A 6,797-nucleotide genomic window follows, 5' to 3' on the forward strand; every position below is an offset into this window, starting at 1 on the left:
AGGAAAGTGGAAGTTGGCCTCGGGTCTAGCTGGGCTCTTTCAGGAGCTGATTCTTGTAAGTCAGCCTCTTTCAAATGCCTATGGTTGGCCAATGCAGAGGGCAAGTGCCCCCCCCCCCCCCCCCCGCCGCCCAACACGAGCCCACATCTTCCTCGCTGCCTCCCGCCGGGCATCCCCGCATCCCACTCTGCCCGGCTGCCCCCTGCCTTTCCTGTTGTCACCACAGAGAAACCTCTAAACTGCGATTCCCATCATCACTTCTCTGCTTAAAATTCTTCCGCAACCTCCCACTGCCTTCAGGATAAAGACTAAACTGTTGGCTCAGCATACAAGGTTCTTCTACGTGCAACTCCAGCCTGCTTCTCCAGCCTGCCGTCCTACGTCCATTCCGCTCTCCAGCCACGCCAAGCCAGGACTGCCTCTTCTCAGAACTGCCAATTCCACACTTCCGTTCGTTGTACTTGTTCCATTCATCCTTCTGGATGTGGCATGGCTATGCAGGCTATGCAGCTGGCTGGACTCCTGTTCCAGGCTTCCTGACCACAGGCAGCATGAACCTTCCTTTCTGCGTGCCCAGCACATGCCCGTTCCTGTCATAACTCTTAGCACACTGTTTCACAACAGTTTTCTCATCTCCACAGACCGTTTGTTGCCAAGGTCTCATATTCATTTCTGTGTACCCCTCGGTGCTGGGCATGTCATGGATGCTTAATGGACATTTGTTAAACCAGGGTGTGAATTCTAGAGATTGATGCATATTTTGCTTCCTGGAAGCCCTACAACTCTCCTCTGAGAGGATCTGATTATCACCCTGTTAGAGATGGGGGAGGTGGAAAACCAGAGTGAGGTTAGCACCTTTCAGAGGTCACAGAGAAGCGGAGCTATGAGCTGAGCTTCAGCCTTCCGAGTGTGGTCCATTTTGCCAGTCGCTCCATCCTAACTCCGTTTCTCTTCTCACTTGCGGTAACTTGGTTTCTTTAGTCAGGGAAGCCTTTGCGAGAAGATAAGGAACATCTCCGAGCTTCCTGAGTGTGGCTTGTGATGTCTAGTCCTGCAGAGCTTCTGACCTGTCAGTCACACGGAATGCTCTGCTCTGGACCCAGCTGGGAACGGGGCAGATGTGGTGGCAGGTGAGCAGGAGGATTCCAGAACAGGGTTCCTGCCCTCCAGTCACTCACCACCAAATTGTAGGAACAGGATATGCCTGGGAAGGGAAGGCCCACAACAGACAGACACGGCTCTGTGCAGAAGAGCAGCACAGACAGTCAATGCTGCAGGAGGGCATGGGAAGAGGTCTCTGTGGATGTGGGCAGGGGACACTTCCTTAAAAGGTGGAATTTGGGCTTCCCTGGTGGCGCAGTGGTTGAGAGTCTGCCTGCCGATGCAGGGGACGCGGGTTCGTGCCCTGGTCCAGGAGGATCCCACATGCTGCGGAGCGGCTGGGCCCGTGAGCCACGGCCACTGAGCCTGCGTGTCCGGATCCTGTGCTCCACAACAGGAGAGGCCACAACAGTGAGAGGCCCGCATACCGCAAAAAAAAAAAAAAAAAAAAAAAAAAGGTGGAATTTGAGCTGCATCTTGAAGATGGACGTGATTTGGATAGGCTTAGAATATAGGGAGGGCCAGAGGCTGGGGGTGGACTCTGAGCATGAGGGGAAAGCTTGGCAGTGGGGAGGTCCGATGTGGGCTCTAGAGACAATGAAAGACCAGAGGGAGGAATCCTTTAGGGCTGTCTTGGGTAAAATGGAAAGGGAGGCTGGGGGTCAGATTATGGGGTCCTTGAGTACTGGGTTAAGTTTAGGCTTTTATTCTGGAGGCCAGCAACTCTCACCCGTGCTGAAAACTTGGATTCTCAGGGATTCTGGTTCAGTGGGGCTGGGCTGGGGCTCAGGAACCTGTAGTTTCAACAAGCACTACACTCCAGGTGATTCTGAGCTAGTGAATGGAGGGAGGGCTCTGAGAAGCACTGCTTGGAGGGAGGGGGCTGCTGTCCATTTTGGGCTAACTTACTAGTGGGAGGACAGTGTGCAGGGATGATTGGGAGAGAAAAAAGAGGCGGGGGGGGCGCGTCTGGGAAGCAACTATTGTGGTTGTCCTGACTGGAGTAGAAAGGAACTCTCTAGAGAGAAAGGGGCAGAGCTGGAGTTGTGACAGAACTTGTACACCACCCGCCTATGGGACACAGAGGCCAAGGGAGAGGACTGATCTATGACTCCACTGTCAATTCCATCATCCATGTGTCAGATATTTATTGAGCATCTACTTACATGTCAGGTGCTGGGGACACAAAGATGAAAGGCATAGCCTCTGCTCTCAAGGAGTCTGCAGTTTAGATGAGAAGACAGACATGTAACCCAGTAATTACAATCAGTGGGGTCAGAGCAATGCCAGCTGCATGCATGGGATGCTATGGGAGCCCGAGGGTGGATGGGTGAGGGCCAGCTGGGGGTCTAGGAGGCCAGGTGGGCCTCATGGAGGGGGTAGTGTTTGAGGTGAGCCTTAGGATATAAACAGATGAGGGTGAGGGTAGGACTTAAGAACTCAAGCTCTGGGGTCAAGCTTCTTGGGTTCAGGTCTTGGCTGTGAAACCTTCAGCAAAGTGGCTGCTCTGTGTTCGGCGTCTTCATTCACGAAACGGGGCTTAATAACAGTATCTACCTCTTCGTGGTGCCGTAAGGGTGAAACCACTTAAAATAGGGTCTGGTGCGTAGTCAGGTAAAATAAAGAATGTGGCCCACCATCCAGTTCTACAAGTTATTGGCTACGGCAGTTGCTGACCTACAATACACCCTGAAAGGAATTCAGGGTGACAATCAGGATGAGGCATTCTGTGCTCTGGAAAAACAGACAGAACAGACCCTCAGATATTTTATGAACCCCATCTCTTGCATCTTCCCATACTCATAAAAGCACTAAAATCATTAACTAAGGTAGCTGTGCCTCGTGACAAGCAGTAACCTTCTACCAAAATGTGCACTTAATTGCACGTACTCTTTCTCCAAGATCACGGATATGCTGGCCTCCCCCTAACCTCTTCAGAGCAGTTCCTCAGAGCTATCTGAGAGGCTGTCTCCTGGGTTCTAGTCCTCCGTACGTCCCCAAATACAAAGGAAACTCACGTTGTGCATTTTAATTTCAGTTGACAATCAGCACTCAAAAACGTTAACCATTGTTACTAAGTGGCCAGAGGGAGAGAAGAAGGGAGAGCTGGGCGAATGCAGGTAAAGAGTGTAGAGGTGCCAGCAGCCCTGCTTCAACTCTCTTCTCCCAGTTCCTGAGGACGGGGATCAGACCCCCTTCACTTCTGCACCCTGTATGTTGCCAAGGGCAGGATTTCCAAGAGGCGGTACGCTTCAAGCATGTGTTGAAGTGGATTGAATGATTCTGAAATGTCAAGGCCACGTCTGGGGTGGCCATGGAATGCAGGAGTCTGGCTGGTGTGTGAATGCTGGGAATACGGATGCTGAATGCCTTTGGAGGAGACAGTGGGTAGTCACACTCCCTCTCAGCAGAAAGGGTGGTCCACAGTGGTCCATCCAAGCAGGAAATGAGTTGCAGTCTTCTATGCACCACCCCAGCCCTTTTCCTTTAGGGGAATTTCACGGAGGCTGAGAAAGTGGGGAGGGGGAGGTTGGGTGAGGACCTGAAAATATCCCACCCACCTCCCCCAAAAGAAAAACTTCCAGCAGGCCTGTGACAGCTGGACAAGCATGGACTGATGAAGGCACAAGAAGGGTTAAGTCTGCGGTGGCAGGTTCCCCCCCCCCCCCCCCCCCGCCCCGCCTCCCCCCGGGGCTAATTACTGGTTCAGACCACATTAATTACCCAGCCACAGGGGGAGTACACGGAGTAAATTAGCTAGTAAGTTCAAAGGGGCGACTCCCCACATTCCTTAATTAAGAGAGAAGCTGGCAGCAGGGGCTGCGCTCAGCCTCCCTGGGGCCTTTCTGGGAAGCCGGGAGCCTCTGCCGCAGCCCAGGCAGGTGCAGTAGTAGCCCCATCTGCCAGGCAGAGTGGCCTGCACCTGCCACTAGCCCACCTGCACTGCGGGCTGCGGTGGGGGTAGTGGGGAGCAGGTGTAAAATGTGGCCAAATCAGCATCTGAGCTCAACCCTTAGCCCTGAGAGCAGCGTGGTGCAGAGATTCAGGGCTGGGTGGAATTTGATGGGTGGTCCAAATGATGCCCTGTCCCTGTCCACTCACACTTGTTCTTGTTCCTTGGACTGGCTTGAGGGCAGAATGGGGCCTTGCTTCTCCTGGGATGGGGGGATGTGGAGAAGGGAAAAGAAAAGGTGAGACGTTTGGGGAGAGAAGGGAGCTGGCAGAGAAGGAGGCAGAGGAAGAGCATCAGGCAGGAAGGAGGGGCCTTCAGCGGGCTTTTGGAAGGCAGGGGTGAGGGAAGAGGGCGGAGTGTTGCTGGAGGGTGGGTGGGCCTCTGAGTGCCACTTCCAGGGGGCTGTGCAGGGTGGGGCTGAGGGAGCAGGTAGAACCCCACCGGAGCCCCGTCTTTGTGTCTACCTTCACCGGCGCGGTTCCCATAGAGTGGACCAGCTGCCTGCACCATCTGCCAGCCGACACCTTGCCAGCCCCAAAGGCTGCCCTGGGTGGGGGAGCCCATGTGCACCCCTCCCTTGGCAGCCAGCTCGGGCAGTGGTGCTGCCATGTGGATGAAGACTGGGTTTGAGGCAGTGCGTGCATGTGTGAAATGGATCTACCTTACCTGCCCCGGAGGACACTCTCATGTATGCACAGCCCCGAAGATAACTCCCTCTTCAATATTTGTGCCCGGGGCACTTCTCTTGCCTCACCCTCATCTTAGCCCTGCTGGGAGTAGGTAGAGGGAATGGAACCTTCGATGGACAAGGGGCATGGTGCTCACAGTTGGAAGGGGGGAAACTGAGGAGAGGGGAAATAGAAGGAGCCTATGAGGTAGCTCATGGGAGACTGGGTGGGAGGCATCTGAGGCTTTGGTAGGGTCTGTTTTGAGGCAAAGACATACCTTCCCAGAGAGTCAAAGGAAGACTGCACAAAAAAGAAACAAAGCCACGACTGTGTTGTGTTGAGGTAGAGAGCCGGAGGCTGGAAACTCATTTCTTCATTCACTCACTTACCCAGCATTTGTTGGAGTCCCATCTTGTGCACACTAATGTACTGAGCAAACGTTTGTTGAACATCTAGCACGTGTAAGCCCCATGAGATCAGGAGCACATGCTGATGATGACGGTGATCACGCTCCTGACCATGAAAGGAACAGTCACTATTCATCTGTACGTCACTTGGGAGAGAATTCTGGAAACAAGTACAACATAGGCTCTTCACTCACAGAGAGTGGTGCGTGCTGAGTGAGCAGCCTTAGTGATGCTCCAGGTCTGCTGGGTGCAGCTTCTTCTGGCCGTGTAGACAGAGATATGATATGGGAAAGCCTGGGTCTTTCCCGTGCTGTGCACCTTGTCTGTACTTACCGTCATCACAGTTGATACAAAGATGAAGGACACAGAGCTGTTTAGTGGATGCTTATTTAAATAAAAAGGTAGGAGATCTATTTCCTAGCCAAATTAAAAATAACAAACCTGGAATTGAAAGAAATTCCAGTATGTGCAACCTGCCTGGTTCAGGAAAAGGCCATGCTCCATTTTTATTGTTTGTATCTAAATGGTGTAGCCACATACAAGACAAAGATGGGTTGTCTAATGATATCTTACAAAGAACCAGTCCAATGAACGGATCAGACCACAGTGCAGGCTGGTGCTCAAGTCCCTGACTACCCAAGAGGGCCACCAGAGGGCAGCCTTGAGGCTGCTGGCTGTCCTCTTACTCTCTACCTTAAGGGGCAGGCAGCTCCAGGCTGCCTCTCCATCCTCATCCCAGCTAAGAAGTTCTTTCTTTTCTTCTTACTGTGTAAGTGATATGACCACACAGAGCACAGGTCCCTAGATGAGGCACAGCCAACTCACCTCTGCTGGATATGTGTCTGCATTTAGCTCTGACTTGGAGAGAAAAATGTTTCATAGCTCAGAGCCTTGATAAAGTGTGGAGGCAGCTTGTGTGCATTCCTGTGGGGAGCAGCACAGTGGCAGGCTGGGCAATGTGGCATCCTTTTTCTGTGTCTGCAGGGTCTGGCCCTGGAGAATTGTGAGGGTCCCATCCTCCCTTGGCAGTGGCCCGTCATCCCCTGCCCACCAGCATCCTCTAGGAACAGAAGTAGCTGCCTGCTCTGTGGACTGGAGATGGGATTTAGGGCTGGGTGTGCTGATATCAGGCAAACCAGAGAGAGTCTGGGCTGAAGAGTGTGGGTTTCCTCTGAAAACTCTGTTTTCTCTGTGCTCTTTTGGGGATTCTCTTTTCCTTTAATTTTCTTAGTAATTGTCCATTTTGGAAAATTCCAGCTCATTCTTTTATAAATTAAGGGTCTGAGGAGAGAGCAAAGTGTCTGAGAGACCAGGCCAGTGGTGTGTGAGTGAAAGTGTGTGTGAATGTGTGTGTGTGTGTGTGTGTGTGTAAGATAGGACTTCTCACCTACCTGTGTTGAAGGGCCTGTTTTTCTTTTTTCTTTCCAATCCATTGTAGAGCTATACTTTGTAAAATATAATAAAAACACATTACCAAAAAAAATTAAAAATTAAAAGAGAGGTACCAAATATGAGCCCTAATTTTTATGATTATATTAAACAAACATAAAATTACTCTGTCAGATTGCTATAAAAGTTTCTAAATTTTTGCTTGCAATTGTTCTATTATCTTGCCTGGACTGGTAAATCCAATTCACAGACAGCCCCCAGTCCATGGACCAGGTGTTG

This window comes from Mesoplodon bidens (genome assembly GCF_964165515.1).
Source record: "Mesoplodon bidens genome assembly, chromosome: 2".
Classification (NCBI taxonomy): Eukaryota; Metazoa; Chordata; class Mammalia; order Artiodactyla; family Ziphiidae; genus Mesoplodon; species Mesoplodon bidens.